Genomic DNA, 17,698 nt, shown 5'->3' with positions numbered 1-17,698 from the left:
GAGGACATTGGCATCGGAGCGCATGACACAAACGACATGTTGGAAAAACTTCGAGTAGTCTTTACCTGCATCCGAGAATCAGGAATGAAACTCGCAACAGACAAATGCGCATTTGGACTCAGAGAAATACAATTCCTTGGTAATACGATAACCTCTGAGGGTCTCACACCAATTACACAGAAGATTACAACCTTTCTGAAAACATTCAGAATGCCGCGAAACCCAAAACAAGTCAAACGAATGATCGGATTTTTTCAATTTTACAAAGCCTTTATCCCTGAACTTGCTGAAAAACTTTCACCGTTCTATCGTCTACTTAAGAAAGACAGAAGAACATCCAAGTGATAGAAGAAAAACACCAAGTTATGCTGGAAAAGCTCACAAATGATCTAAGAACAGCCTGTGACCTTTCACTCAGATTACCCAAAGTTGACCAGCAATATGTAATAATGGCTGATGCATCCTTTTACGCAGCCGGATACGTACTAATGATAGAAGACTACACAACAAATGATGATAATCAGGAACTGAAAATTTATGCACCCGTCAGTTTTGGATCTAGAATTTTCCTCCCAAACCAACTCAAACTTTCGATATATGCGCAAGAATTCCTCGCAGTTCACTTTGCCCTAGATACCTTTGCAAATATTATATGGGTATGTAAAAAACCAATTCTCATTTTGACAGACAACAGATCAGTAACCAGGTTCATTCAAACAAAAATCATACCGCCAACACTTTGGAATGCTCTCGATCATGTACTCAGCTTCGACATCATACTGGGACACATACCCGGAAAAGCCAATTTAGCAGCGGACTATCTGTCGAGAATACACATAAACCCGAAAGAGAAGCTCGAGCTACGCATCAACTCACGCATACCGATGCACGAAATCGAAATCAACACAGCAGCAGATACACCTGACAATTCAATCAGTTATCTGAGCAGCTCAGAAAATGACGATACCCCCAAAATTATGAAAACATACTTACTTGAGAGAAAACAAACCAGCGGAGAAGATCCTATGAATGTTCGAGCTGACGTTCAACTGCAAATTCTTTCACCTGCAACGCAACAAATAAACGCCATGCATGGCCAAAACCCATTGGATGAAATCATCACTCATGGGCACGGACCTTTAGACCTGCGTGCCGAACAACAACAAGACAAAGATATCAAACGGGTACTGCTCTCGTTTGAGAGTGGTTCACCGACTACAGGACAATATCTATCCAGTGACCTAAAAAAGTATCTCAAGCAGTTCCCAAGACTATCGATAACAGAAGGCGTCCTTCATCGCAAGTTCTATAATCACACTGGAAACCAATTTATTAAACAATATTGCGTCCCGTCGCACTTACAGAAGGAAGTACTCTACAGAATTCATAACAGTGTTTGGAGTGGGCACAAAGGAGTCTCACTGACAATAGCAGAATTTAGAAAACGATTTTACTTCCCGAACTTCAATGAACGCCTAACAGAATATATCAGAAACTGTCTCACATGCTTGCAAACAAAACCAGCACCAACATCTGCATTGAAACCTCCATTACAACCACTTTCGTCTCTCCAAAACTTCCCAGCAGACCTTTTACTAATAGATCTGGTGGGAAAGATGCACCCTTCTCCTACACGAACATTCTCTCAGGTATTGACGTGTTCTCGAAGTACCTTTTCGCCACACCTCTTATGAAAGGCGACGCAGACATCGTAGCACGAGCCCTTGTCTCAATTTTTCTGAGACACTCCTACATTCCCTCAAGAATCATATGTGACCTTGGAACTGCGTTTACATCCGAATTAATGAGCGAACTAGCAAACCTATTGGAGGTAGAGCTCAAACATTGCACACTGAAACATGCGCAAACCATTGGCTTACTTGAAAGAAACCACGCACCGCTCAAACAAATCTTGAGAATTAACGAAAACCAAACTTCCTCGGACTGGCATAGATACGTTGACATTGCAGTATTCATACACAACACAACATTTGCACCAGCTCTTGGGTGCACGCCATCTGACGTCTTTCACGGCAGAACACCGATAAATCCTTTGGACCTCAGATTTCAGAATACAAAATTTTGGGAGTCTCACCCAAAATACGACTGCATTAAAGAGCTACAAGACAAAACTACGGAGCTTTTCTCCAGCGTAAAAGACAACCTTTTCTCGTCTTATCTGAAATATAAAAAGTACTATGACAGAAAAGCCAACGCCACACCACTAAAACCCAAATCATACTGCTTGATCCTTGACCCAAAAAGCACAACACAAGTAGCAGTGATGAATAAACAGCAAATCAGGTGGATATCATTATACAGAGTAGAAAAATTGCTCACTAATGCAAACTACATTGTACGCAAAACTAACACAAATTACACGCAATGTATCCATCGAATGAGACTTCGACCTGTGAAACCTCAATATCAAGTAGAAGACCTCGAACATGTAGACCCCGAAGCAGATCCCACCATACCAGAAGAAGAGAGAGAACCACAGCTGTTCGACAACCAAGTCAGGCACCACATTAACGAAGACAACATGCAGCTACCCATAACAGCACCAGATGTCCAGTCAGTTTCTTTCAACTCAAACATCCAAACAGCTAATTTTTCTTGTGAAGACCCGCCAATACAATTTCATGATATGACACACGAACCGACGTTTGACCAAGATGCATTCTTCGTGGAAGGCTCAGTTCCAAGCGCAAACACGCAAGAAAGACCAGAATCAATTGATACAGGAGACTACGTCTTCTCAAACAACTCAAACTTCTAACTGTCCGACAGTCGTTTTGGCTCAAATCGACGATACAACCTTCGCAGAAATGATCATCTGGCATTGGCCCGAGAAAACTCGCTATATAACCTCTTGCAACCATCAGAAAAAGCAAAGGAAGAACAGGTCAATGTAATAACTTACTTCCCACTTGACCACATCCCAGACCCAAACCTGACAATTGATACAACAGAAACTGATCACGATGAGAGCATTGCAGACTCACAAGCAACAAGCTCACAGTCGCGAAACCAGAGTCTCAATGACTTCACGTTCGATTCATCTGAAAATCTTGGCGATCTATTTGATGACGTTAATAGACCCGTCTACACGCCCCCAATATTAGACACTACAGGCGAAACCTTTTACCGGACCAACTCGATCAGCGATATTTACAACAATACAACCTCAAGCGATGATGTCCAACAACCGAGATCCGACGAGACCAATGAGCACTCCTTTATAGGAGGCACCATTTCACAAATTGAAAATAACGAAAGCAATAGTGCTATTGCTCAACACGACAACCCAAGAACATCTTCACCACTTCCTCAAAGAGTATCCAACAGAGAACTAGCGGACCTTGGCCCAACGCTTCAAAACAGACGAAGAATTGTTCCGCTAACACTTCACCGTCGGGAGATCAACGGAAACCTTCACCAAACTTTTGGCTTCGAAGATGACAGCCAATAGGAATTGAGCACCAATTCTCTATTATACATACACATTAGATACGTCACCAACCAATGAAAACACTCCAAAAAAATCCTAATTTAAAAGGAAAAAAAGACACAGCTCAAATCATTTTCCAAAATTTTGTACCTCAAAATCGGTCGCACAAAGACTCTGATTCAATTTCACAAACAAGCCTAGTTATTAAAATGCTCAATATCGTACTATTTTTACTACAACTTTTACCCTTGATGAAAACGAACCAACCATCGGTGGCAACAAAAGATGGAGTATTATTCAACCTTCACCAGAAAATTCTATTGACAGAAAAATTTGTCAAAACTGAAAACCTGGTCCCCTACCCAATATATAACAAAACAGTGGAAGAAAAACTGATCAACCTGACAAAAGAGATAGACAAAATGTGGACTTCAGAAAATTATGGATGCCCATTGAACTTCACAAATATGACTGACTCGACAGCAGGCCTCCACTGGATAGCGCAACAAACAATGATAGAAAACCAACAGGCCCAACACGACATTGTAAACCTCAAATTGGAAATGAACACACTACTAAGAGCAAACAGTCAAACTTCTACAACACTGCAAAGACAACCCCGCGGTGCGGCTGCCGCAGCAGCAGCAGCCGCAGTGCTGGGAATTGGAATAGGAACAGGCGACAAATTACTATGCTTCATCAAATCAGTGTTTGGAGGATGCGACAAAAGAGTGGCTAGAAACCAAAAAAACATCAGACAAGCAATGGCTTATCTTCAATACCTAACCGATCATGTTGAACAAATAACAATCCAAAACAATGAAAAATTCTATGTTGTATCAGGTGAACTGAAAGCCATCAAAGAAGCCCAGAACGAAATAATAGAGACACAAAACAGGAACTGGGAACTTGCTGAAGGACAATTCAAGGCGTTACGACAAAACGTGCACCACATGAGAAACTGCATCCAATACTTATACGTAAGACAACAAATCAATCAACATAGTCTTGTACTTAGCAATATTTTTCAAGCAATACTTGCTAACATCAAAACATACCGATCGGCCCTTTATACGTTTCGAATCAACATACTGAATGCCTTGACGCCTCTCATGAATCAACTATTACCAATGTCATTAGTCCCAAGGGAGCAGTTGCATGAAATTCTTACGATTGTTCATTTGCAAAAAAATTGACAACAGGATCGATTATCTCTAGCCGTACCAATCCAAGAGATTCTCTCGTACTATGAAACGAAATTAGTCACACAAGTCGAGGCAATTGACGCAGGTCTTATACTTACACTTGCAATTCCAATGGCTTCAAAAAGTACAGTTATGAACGTATTGCATGCCATTCCGATCCCAATGCCGGACGGAGATACGGGTAAAGCTTTGGTTTGGCGACTTGAAGCCAAATACATGGCCGTCTCAGACGACGGAGAAGAACTACAGTTTATCGATGAAGACGAGCTCGCAAATTGTATCGGATCCCAAAAATACGCAATATGCACCAAAGCCATTCCAACAGAACAGACTTATCAGTCCTGTATGGCTACTTTACTTTACCAATGAAGGGCTACTTGCCTTGCAACGCTGTCAACTGGATGTAGTAGAATTGCCGTTGACTGAAAAAGCACGCAATCTCGGCTTCGGTCGTTGGTTAATAACATCGTCCAAAGACGATTATACACTCATCGAAAGCGCTGGTAATGGCAGCAATCCATTGGCAAGAATTGAGCATCCTGGGTGCAGAGTGTGTATCATCACACTGGGATGTGGAAAACAGCTTAGAGGACCAAATGTTCATCTTCGCTCAGACCTCACTGCTTGTGACACAGTACCGGCAATACGGTTAGATTTTCAATTACCAGATCCAATAAGTACACTCTTCAAACTACTGCCCCCATTGGATGAACTACCATACTTCTCATCAAGGTCTGAGGCACAAATTCAAATTCTTCATCAAATTCAACCAGAGTTTAAACAAATGGAAACACGACGAACAAACAGCAAATCAATAGAACAAATGGCCGAACCAATTTTAGAAAGAATAAGAGCATTCAAGCCCGAACTCGAACACCGATTCGAACAGCTCATACCATGGAAAATGCCTCTTCTTTTCGGATTTTTATCCTTCTTGATTAGCGTATTACTACATCTAACTTTTTCGCATCTTTTACACAAATGGGCAAAACTTCACCGACGTTTCCCTTTCCGAATAACACACGAAGGACGGCGAATAAAAACAAAACGAGTACAAGTTGTCGCATTAAATGACTATGAATACCTACAAGAACATCCCCTGCACAAATGCTCACTAGTACTACCACTCGAAATTAAAACTGAGTTCGAAAACCAAAACGAAGAAAACATAAATAAACCTCGCACTCCTTACACATTCCTAAGAGACTACATCAGGAGACTAAAACGTAACGAAGAACCAACTATCAAAATTGATCATGTCAACAGGCCTGCCGCACCGAGTCAGCCCATCTATACACATATACCGGAACACCCACCGATATCCCATTACGGAGCGTACCCTCTCAGAACAATCAATACAGGAAACGTTTAAAAAAAACCTGACCGGGACTCGAACCCTCAACTTCAGCATAAGAGTGCAGCGCGCTACCAACTGCGCTAAGTGGGACGGCCGCGTGGTCCGTAAAAACAGCTTATAAATAAAAAAAAGAAAAAAAAATTCAATTTTTTTTACCCTTCCCCTCTTCTCTACCTCCTTACCCTTACCCTAGCTTACCCTTACACCCCTTTGCTCTTTCCCAGATCTTCCCACATTATGGAAGCACCAGGAACCCGCCGGGATTCGAACCTGGAACCCCAGCTCAACGGCCAGAGATACTAACCACTGAACTAAGTCACTTGTTAAAAGTTATCAATTACATTCACTTCTACTCTGCCGCAAATTAGAAATTTTGTGTTAGCAGTGAGCAAGGAAAACAAAACTTTCAAAAATAAAAATTAAAAAAAAATTATTAATTAACAACATTTATAATAGCCCTAAATAAACCAGAGAGACCTATCCTCCATCTGGAAAGTACCTACCTTATATTGGCGAAAACTTGATTCAAAAATTTTGATATTTCTCGAGTATTCAACGGAAATTTTCATTACTTGCAATTATTCTTTGAGAAAAATCAACAAGGAAAAATTACAGAGCAATTCCCTTTAAACCTCCATTGTTAAAGGCGGGGATTTGCTCCCTACCTTTTTATCCAGCGACGAATTTATTATTAAAAAAGAATTTATACTGACGCACTAAACAACGGAGTAATAAGATGCAACTCCTAAAGGAAACTTATCAATTATCTGTCAAAGCGAGAAAAAGAAGGAAATCCATTAACCCGGAAGGCGAACTGTCTATCAATCACAATGACAGCCTATAATGAAACACTAATCAATCCAACCAGGGATAATTCCCCACAATCCCAATTAATCAAAATGTCAAATTTCCCCCACTTCCCCCGCAACACTATCAATCATTCAAACTACTTTCTGCCTGCTAACTACCAGCAACACTCTTCATTGCTAACTGTTCATTCTCTCAACCTATTATAATTTCTTCGCGGATAGAAACTTGGAAATTATTTCAAACAACTTTATATTGAACCCAGTGTATCACTTCAGAATTAAAGTGAGCCGCGCATTAACACTACATTCAACGGCCAGCCAGCTTATATTACTGAATACAGCATTGCCTTTTTTACAGATCGTGAAGCAATAATTAGTATTAACATGCAACAGGACAATATTGTCAACAATATTTATTCAATTTCTTTTATCCCCCTTACAGTGAATGAGACATCAGCCGTATGGCAAACAATTCTACAATGCATACAATCGGGAAATAATTATATTAATGTGAATTTCTGTCTTAACTCAGAAGGAGAACCAGTTGCAGTAGAACCATCGCAACCAACCATTTCTGAAAGTCCCGACAGCCCTGACCCTACATCAGACCACAATTCAACTGAATTAAATTATATTCCAATTTCTCCCCATCACCCATTCCATTCTCAGATGACTCCATGTAAATTTCCTCAAATATTTGCATTTCTATTCCATTAAAAATCTTATCTCATGTCTTATCCACCAACCCCAACTTTCACCACAATTGACCAATCAGAAGACACCATTCCTTACATCTCTCCAATTCCAACCCAATTTCCACTTTATGCTTACTTTCTTACTGATTTTGATATAAAACTTGCAGTCTTTTCTGAATACTTCATATTCCCCTGCAACACCTTATGCTTCTGGATTAACTTCTTGGATAATAATCATACAAAAAAAATCACTTTGGAACCAGATCATCCGAATTTTCTTACCTTTTTGAATTTCTTACAAAACACCAAGGAAGAATTTTTAGAAGGCGAATTTGACCTGTAATTTCTTTTTTTTAAAACCATATTTACTTTTTCTTTCCCTGATATTTCCTCCAAATCTCAAAACCTAGCAATTCTGAACTTTCTTAAAAATCATGACAAGCATTTGGGACCAAATCCGAAATTACGTCGGCCCAGAAGACATCGCCCCAAAATTACACACGAACCACACTATCAACGTTTGCGTGAAAGTAGGAATCCAATACAGGAATTGTTTTTTCAATGAATATGTCATATTACAAAATGGAACCATCGTGATCTGGGCACACTCCCATACAGGCCTTCTCCCGAAAAAATGTTTTTTCTACACAACCTGGGAATACTACACCTACATTTACCACTTCATTACTTCATCCCAAGGTACCCAACTCACCCACCAATTCTGGATTTTATTCAAATGGACAATGACGACCCCCTTGAGTTTGACCCTGTTGGCATCCGTGTATTCACTTAGACTTGCATAAACTTCTTTAATTTTTTTTATTATTCGAAATATTTTTTTTTCAATCTTTTCTCTCATGAGTCGCAATTAATTTAATGTAGTACTTATTTTATAAACACCGCAAATTATTCAAATGTAACGCCTCCTCTTCTTATTTTTAATTTCTTACCAATTTATTTTTTTTACTTCTGACCAAAAAAAAATTACTCGTGAGTCATAACTCGTGAGCACAATGAGCAAGCACCCCTAACATAGCAAACTATTATTAACCAATCTATTCCCAACCATTATCAACAAAAATTAACATCCCACCTTCTTATCACTTCGAAGGGCACGCGATTGAAAGTCAAAATATTAATTGCTTACACTACATACGACTGTGCAAAATAACGACCCAAAAAACTCACGAAACATCATTTTTTTCCAAAACAACACCAAACTAACACAGACAGGACCCTTACCGATTGCCCAGTATCAACAAAAAATAATCCTTTCAAAATACGTTGAAAGGGCACGGGCTTGAAATAATAAAACCTCAAAAAAAACCCGGCAGTATAGTTCCAACCCTAAAAAAAATGTAAATTAAAGTCGAACAACTCACTTATTCCTTTGAAGGATCCTTTGGAGGAAGAAACGAATACACAATATTCTGGTTCTCGTTCGATTGCGTTTTCTTTTCCCGTTTCCCACCCCATTTTCTTCGATTACCTCGTTTGTTATTTGTTTTTTTAAAATTAGACCACTATTAGCGAAACTTTGCACATGCTCAGTCACATCACTAGCACCACCAGTTGACACTTCTCTTTCTTTCGCTCAGTGTAACACTGCCTTTTTATTTTTATTTGATATTACAATTCTTTTTACCGCACCTTTACGCACACCATAAGCAAACGATCCCAAAGTCCGATCAACAACAACTTGATTCGATTGATCACTTGCCTCCCAGCCCGTCACTAACGACAAACCTTTTGTAAAAGTTAAAAGAGCTTGCGCACACAACAAAGGCTGGCACAACACATTATCTTTCGTCGGAATGAAAAACCAAACATCCTTTCCCAAACCACTTGCAGAAGGACCCCTCTTAATTAAATCCATAAAATATTGCGGAGTACCCATAACATTATTAAAATCCCTTGATGTCTGATAACTTCCACAAATCAGAAACAATTTCTCACCACACGGCGTTTTCGAAACACTATCATTACCCCCAATCTCAACATGTGCCGCCGTCCACCACTCATTCCATTGTACCATGGCATCTCTCCTTACACCAGTAAAACCATCAGGCAAAACACCACTCATCAAACCATCCACACAAAACGTCCAACCTATTGAATTACACAAACCAGCATACGACCCAACTTCTTGATACAACCTGCTATCACCACTCTCCAACTTTAATTCACTAACATAATTATACACATCGCCCTGATCTCTACAGCCACGGAACCCTTCTACTAAACTTTCTTGTAATCCCACAATTTCTTCGTTATTTACTGCCAATGGTACCTTTGGCCAACCATTCTCTCCAACCAGTCCCCCTCTACCTTCTATAATTAACTTATTCTTTAAGGAGTTCCAACTATTTATACCCCGCCCATCGACTGTTTCCACTTCTTTCCATCCGAGACTTATTAATTGTTTCCGATCGTAGTACTGATTTTTGAACTCGTTCATTTCGATTAGCAAATCTTGTCTGCCTCGTGTCGTTCTAAACACGATAATTCTGTTTAAAATTACAAAAAAAAATTTAATGCTAGCCTATGAAATCCTAAATTGTTATAAGTAATTAACGAACCTTTTAGTGTCCATACTTTGATAAAATAGAATATCCCGTCTCTTCGTTATTACAATCGTTTTTGCAAAGCTTCGATAAAAGATCCAACAGTCGATGAATAACGCCGCTATTAAAGTTTGACCTCTTCGCAGTAAACGTATTCTGAATAACTTTATCACTAGAGCAGTCAATCACACTGTTCTCAATTTACTTTCCTCCAAAACTTCCATTAGTGACTGTCAATTACTGCCATACCGAGGGAATTACTTCCGAAAACTGCATTAGTGACTGTCATTTACTGCCATGCCGAGGGATTTACTTCATTACTTTACTCCCCTCACAACGTGGAGCAAATGGAACTGCCACACTTGACAGATCACTACTACATTAATCTTCCTGGGAAAAATGCAAATAAACCCGAAGAGATTATCAAACAACTGTCTCACTGATACAAAATCTAATGAACGGCCTCCCACTCTAACCTTACTCAGAAGAAAAAGAAACTATTCATCACTTTATCTATTCAGTTCCACTTTTATTTTTAACAGCGAAGAAAACGGCAGCGAAGAAAACAAAACAAATGAACTATCAGCCTGACCCCCCACAACTCTTCTCCTTCGACGGGCGGCTCGCCCTGCTAATAAAAATGGGCATACCAGAGACGCCCATTTACCGCACTTACGTGCAAATTACATACGTTTGGCAGGGCGAGCCCACGAACCTGGACGTCCTGAGAAAAACAGCCCTCATACCAAGACGAAGCAGACTTATGCCTCACTTAAGGAGAGTTGTGGGCGGTCAGGAGGCCCTAAATCTACAAATCGAGCCTCACCACTACGTAATCAGACATTTTTAATCTATTTTTGCACAAAACTGCACGCCTTTATTTTTCTAATGCATGCTTACTACGCCAGCCACGACCAACACGAACATCATTGAAAGACTTGGCAAGAATCGAGGACACAAATCACCAATCCCTCCATCACCAACTGGACAATTATGGCTCCGATATGGCACGAAACTCACATCCACTTGGCCAACGCGGAATGTAGTATTCTTTTCACAACATACAGCAGTCGCGTTCCCCAGCTCAATTTCTTTGCTTACATGAGATGAGAAAACAAAAGGCCACAAAAGAGCAAACAGAAAGTAAACTTTCAGCATTTTGATCTGGAATACTCAATAAAAACTTAGAACAAACCACTATTGATGTTGCTTTCCATTTATACTTAATCAACCCAGTAAATCCCTTGACTTTGGCAATACCACTAATCAAGACCCACTTGGCACAGCACATTAGGCAACCCTGTTTATAATCATAAGATCAAAGGTTCAAAACCCATCGCCTCCGCGTTTTCTGAAGAGCCGTAATATGACGATGCTAAATTTTGATTGGTTGAAAAAGACTTTTGTAAATTCATACAGCACGCATTTATTATCTTGAAATTCATACAGACGATTCTGCTCAGTACAGTTCAGTTGCTTACTAAATTACTTGAATTGAAAACTTGTAGCAGAAAAAGAGCGTTTTTACCGAACCCGCGCTCCGAATAGCACTTAGCAAAAACTTGCAATTAAAAGCCTTTATTAGAAAGGATGTTGCAACGGTAACTCGTCTTTATACAATATAGCACTTGGCACTAGCACCTACACAGCCGCCTCTAAAAAGATAGAAAAGGTAGAAGCAATTTAAGAAGAGAGTTATCATAGTATCTTTTTGAACTACCGCTGAACGAGTGTAATTTCAGAAGTTCGACAAGGTATCTCCTGGATTTAGCATTTTAAATCTTGGGTAGATCTACAGCTTTCAAAGAACATATAAGCAACTCTTTCGTTATTTTATCATCGTGGTCAGCCGTTTCCTCTACTCAATTTTAGTAGGAGACCACCAACGAGAAGAAGAGCCTTAAATCAATGGTATCAAGTAGCTTAGGCGCTTTGTGCATTTCATATTTCTTGTGTTTGTCAAATTTTTGTTTCGACATGCCCACATTAAACACCACCAGCAGCCTGTTGAAAATCTTTTTTCAGCTTTTTCAGAAGCTACGACATCGCTAGACTACGTTCCCCATAAGAAGATGCCTGCAAGACCACAGCTGAAACTTTTGTTATCACTAAGGTTTTTTGGTTCATCAATATTGCCTATATAATATGAGTCATAGCAGTTTTGCTGCGTAAAAATGTAGTTACCAAAATAAATATTAACGCAGCTCACGTAGAGAAAAAAAACAAATTACCAGAAATCCAACCAAAGAGTCTGACAATAGGGATTTCTATTTTTTGGTGTATGAGTTGTACAAAAATTAATATAGAAGATGAGTTGTACAAAAATTAATATAAAAATTAAATTAGAAGATTGTCAAATTTTTTCACAACAAACAGCCAGCTGCGCTTTCTAGCTTTTATACGAACTGATCTAACTCTTGGAATAGATATTTTCTGACAAATGAAACAATTCGAACATTTGGGACAAAACATGTTTGTTTTCATCAAAGTTTGGTTTTATCAACAATTACTACATATTATTATCAAAAAAGGAAATTCCAGACTCCTGTTTTTCAGTGATTGCCAAAGTTTTTGCTAGCCGACAATAAATATACTAGAAATAGTATAAGTGCAGGCAAAGGGATACCCAAAAAAATTTAAGTTAAAATGAGAGATGACTGAAACACAATCGAACGGATTGTTATTGAATCCTTGTGGATGGAATTATTCGTGCCTCTTCAAGTAAGCCTTTCGTAAAGTTGGCCCAAAGGACAGACTTATGCACTTCAAGGATCTTATTTGATGAGTTTAAGTCTCAAGCGTACACTTATGCAGCAACAAAGTAATCTTTTTGAAGATTGCATTATAAATAATCTAAGATATAATAGAGTCAAATACTCTAAAACTTTGGCGCGACTAAAAGAGTTCAACTTGAGAGCAGAAAACAAAGCAACAAGATAAAATTGAGGTCAATTTTTCATTATTGAACAGGGCTTTGTTTCCAAAACTAAATTTTGAAATAAAATGACGAGGAACAAAATGATCATTTCACTTTTAGTATCACCCATTATTGAGGGTAGAATGTTAACAGCAAAAGACCGAGTGTTGATTGTTTTCATGAGATAAAAAAGTTATCCAAGAAGTGATTTTAAACGTGATATTGTTCTGTGTTCTGCGAGAATGGTCGACGAAAAATTACATAACATCATCAACAAAACAACCGGCAGAGCCAATTCTCGTACGTCCGGCAAGGTTTTGAGATCAAATATGTCATTGAAGAGAATAAAATTCTCAAGCACCAAGCAAATTCTATTTCAACGAAGCATCATGAGCGATTAACGACCTCAAACTGTTTTTGATTACCATGAAAATTGAAGAAATATGTGAAAAAAATTTCATAAAATTTAACTGTGATGTCTGCAGAACCCTACTTGACCAATTTGTTGTTTTTAACGCTTGGTTTCATCAACATTACCCATTATCATTATATTAAAAGTTTAAGCAATCGTTCAATCTTCTTCAATTAAAGTCCTTTAGAAGAGGATCAAACGAACCTGTGAAAAAAGCAGGCGAATATCTCTTTTTTCCCCACTTCAAACTTTCCAATTCCATCAGCTGCAATCATGAAGCGGTTGGTTGATCTTAGCTATGAAATGATACACCAAGTCTTTTCAAAATTGTTTTCTTGTATGTGACAAGTATTTCAATAAACTCAACTGTGATGTCCGCAGAACCCTACTCGAACAATTGGTTGTTCTTAAGGCTTGGTTTCATCAACATTACCCATTAACATTATATTAAAAGTTTTAGAAATTGTTCTGAAAGTAGTTGGAGACATTGAAAAATGCCCTGACCAAGCTCATATAAAAAAAAGTTAAAGCAACAGACAATAAATCCAAAGTACAGAAGTCAACAGAAGATGCTCCTTAGTTTCAGTGGATGAATTATATTAAACTGAATAAGATAGGCAGATTATAGATTTTTTATAAACATAAACTAAGTGGCCTTTTAACTTAAATGTCTTTTACATTATGTAGCAATGGCCTCACTTAGCTAATTTAGAAAGCATCTACAGATTTTAAATTCTTCAGTCTAACCCATTTTCTGTTTGCTATTATTGAGAGCATAGAGAAAAACAAATTTCGTGATAGTTTGATGGAAGATCATCTAACTCCTATCTATCAGAAAGGCGACCGATTTATCTCTGAGAACAATTGGCCAATATCGGTTAGTCCAACCTTAGCAGAAAATTTCGAAATAGGCCTTCTAAAACAAACGACAAAACATTTATATTTGCCTAAAAAAACAAGTAAAAAAATAAATGTGCTTTCAAAAAAACAGAAATTGTGTCTTGATACAATGAGTTGCCCAACAGCTAAACAAAATTTTTACTTTTGCGGTGAAATAATTCTTCTAATATTTTTTTCGAGGAAGTACCTCTCTAAATTATAGAAAAGAGTGTTTTAAAAACTTAATAATTGAACCAGACTGGACAATTGTTTGCAAGTAATAGGAAAAGATGCGTGAAAGATCGAACAGTAGAATCAGACTGGACGCCAATATACCGTGTTGTTGCTCAAGGTACTCTACTAGGACCAATAGTTTCTATAATTTACGTAAAAGATTTCAGTTAATAAAATAATAATGATGGAAATTGAAAAAAAATGAAACAAAACAAACTAACACTAAACGATTGAGAACTAAAATAATGAATTTCATTAATCGGCCGAACCCAAATGTGAATTGCGTCGAATACAAGGGGAAAGTTTTGAAGTCAAACACTGAAACCAAATGATGAGTTTAGGTATTATTCTTGATAGAGAGGTGACTTTCCAAAAACAGTCAAATAAAGTATCTATAAACTGGCATTAGCAATCACATCGACCCTTTCTTTAGGCCATAAAAAACTCGTTAGTGCTAAAATAAATATATTTTTTGATTGCCTGTTTTGTCGAATTTAGAGCGTTTTTCAAAGTTTGCCATATTGCTCAACAACTAAACAAGATAGATGGGTCAGAAAAATTTGTTTTGTATTTGACCACACAACAGGATTCTCACAATCTAATTCTTGGAAAAAAGTCTTCCTAAGATATTTTGGAAAATTTCGTCCCAGAATTATTGTTTCTCTCATCAATTTATAAAGATGTCGTTAATTCTAATCATAAAATTACAACCTCTAAATTTAACTTTGTGTTCTAGGTAATTTACATGATTGAGATTTATAAAGAGAATGTTCCGGGCTCATATTATTCAAACCATCATAGCTGACCTCCCAGTACATGGACTAGCATATGGTTTTCGACCATTCTTGACCCGGGTCGAGGTCTCACCGCCAATCAACGCAAAACTATGTCAAGTAAATGTGAATGCGGGAAATTTTGTATAATAAGCGGTGAATGCGTTGAATTTACATAAATCAGGCGGTGAATGCGGTAAAAGAAAACTTTATCGCCTGGTAGTTGTGAATTTACATAATTTCACCGCTGAAATAAGCAATGAATTCACAGAAATTAACAGTTTTGAAAAATGTGTCCAAATTATGTGAGATAAGCGGTGAATATGATCAAATTGCTTAAATTCACCGCTTAACTTAGTGGTGAACTTAGATAAATTTACCGCTTAGAAAAAAGCGTCAAAAAATGTGAGATCAGCGCTGAATAGCGTTAAATTATTGGGAAGTAATGGAGGAATTGTCAGATTTAACCCCCCTTAAATTACCGCTTAATCTCGCATCTTTCTGACACTGTTTTCGAAGCGACGAATTTAAGTAATTTTGCCACAAGAGTAGGCGGTGAACTTACAAAAAATCACCACATTTCAACGCTAAAATATATAATTTCACCACTAAAAATTGCGAATCGTACAAAAATTCACTGCGCATGTTTTACAGAAAGTAGAGTGAATTTGATTTATATTCAAAGCAAAAATACCAGAAGTTAGTGAGAGGTGGCGCGGTGGAAGACGAACTAAATGACATAGAGGAGGAGAGAGGTTCAAAACCGTTTCAGAGCGCGGTGAAACGTTGCGAATTTTTTGTAAGTTCACCGCCTCCTATAGCGGTGAAATTACATAATTTCACCGCTAATCTTAGTAATTTTTCCGATTTTTCCTCAGCCCGGGGAGCAACGCTGACCAATTTGATCCAATCTAAGTTCCTGTGCCTAGAACCACCGGGAGGAGAAAGAACTTTATCTTTTTTTACTAACAAAGTTTTTATTGTTGAAATTGTTCTGTCTAATAACCCAGTTGGTTGGTAAAGGAAATAGAGAAGTCTGTTTTTCGTTAACGCCGGTTTGCGCAACTTACGCACTATTAACCAAAAATTTTTCAACTAAACAATCCACTGAAATCTGATCAAATCTTGGTAAGGTAAAATTTGACTGCCACAAGCAGTAGGTTTTTGTGCGTTCGTTCGAAAACGCTATTTCCATTGGCTTTGTAACAAGCCTGGGGGTAACTACGGTACTGCTTGAAATAATGTTCCAACCAGGAACTTTTCTACGGTTCCGACAGCGTCGCACGGTTCGCCGTCCTACAAGTGTTTATAGGAGCGCACATCCAATCGCTTTAACATTAGCACCTTTTTTCCCAACGTCTTACTCTGGGCCTGAAAAAGTTAACCAGTTTAACATGAAAAATTAACAATAAATCTGAGTTCAGTTCTTAAGCTATAAATAGGTCTTGATCCGAAAAAAAGTTATCGCCATTCTAATCGCTGCTAGATTTTTTAAGAACTACTTTTTGTTAATTTTCTTTGCTAAATAAATGTGTTTTTAAATTCACTGACGTTTTTCCCAAGAATGTTCGGCAAATTTCCAGTTTTTGCGATAGTTTCCCAGAGAAGAGTGAAACAATTTCAACTTGAAAAACAATGACGTGTAAAATATAAAAAAAATTTCTGAACACTTTAAATTGCCGTTCTGAACACTCTGCATTTCCTAGATGTATAAATACCAGATTTTTTTCACAAGTTGACCACGATGTACTATCGTCTTGTTACGTGCAAGTTTCTTAAAGTGAGCAAAGTCAATTAACTCTGCATAAGTCGCTTAGAATTTCTATTTATTTCAGCTCCAACCGTTGCGGAGGTTCACGACAAACGCTTGAAAATGTCACTTACAGCAAGCAAGTTGGATCGCCTAGCCGTTGTTACGGAATATTACCACTGCTTTCAAGAGAAGACTGAATCTGCTTTAAAAATCTCTTAACTAATTATGTCATCAAATTTTGTTTTTAAAACAGGACGGAAGCGTATTTCATCATTATTTTAAAACTAGATAAAGACCGAAATCTACTCCTATGACGCACTGAAAAAACGATCGATTCCAATTATTTTCAGCTCTGCAACTTTCAAACAAATTGGAAGGTAAATTTTGGTGAGCATTCACAGCTACAATTTAAAAGAGAAACATTGAGCTGATATTGACCGCGGTCAGCTTTTTAAAGTTGGCGTTTTCTAATGACATTGTCCAAACTCCTGTGCTGTTATCAATATTAATTGACAACTTTGATTCAAGCGCAGTATACTATTGAGATTTGCGAGCGGAGGATTATCTAAATTGGAACAAATTTATCTTTACGGCTTCTCTAGCAGTTGATATTTGTTCAAAAATCCAAAAAAGCTCTTAAACAACGATA

Source organism: Convolutriloba macropyga, chromosome 4 (genome assembly GCF_964194025.1).
Source record: "Convolutriloba macropyga chromosome 4, txConMacr16.3, whole genome shotgun sequence".
Lineage (NCBI taxonomy): Eukaryota > Metazoa > Xenacoelomorpha > Acoela > Convolutidae > Convolutriloba > Convolutriloba macropyga.
Note: the sequence above shows the minus strand (reverse complement) of the source record.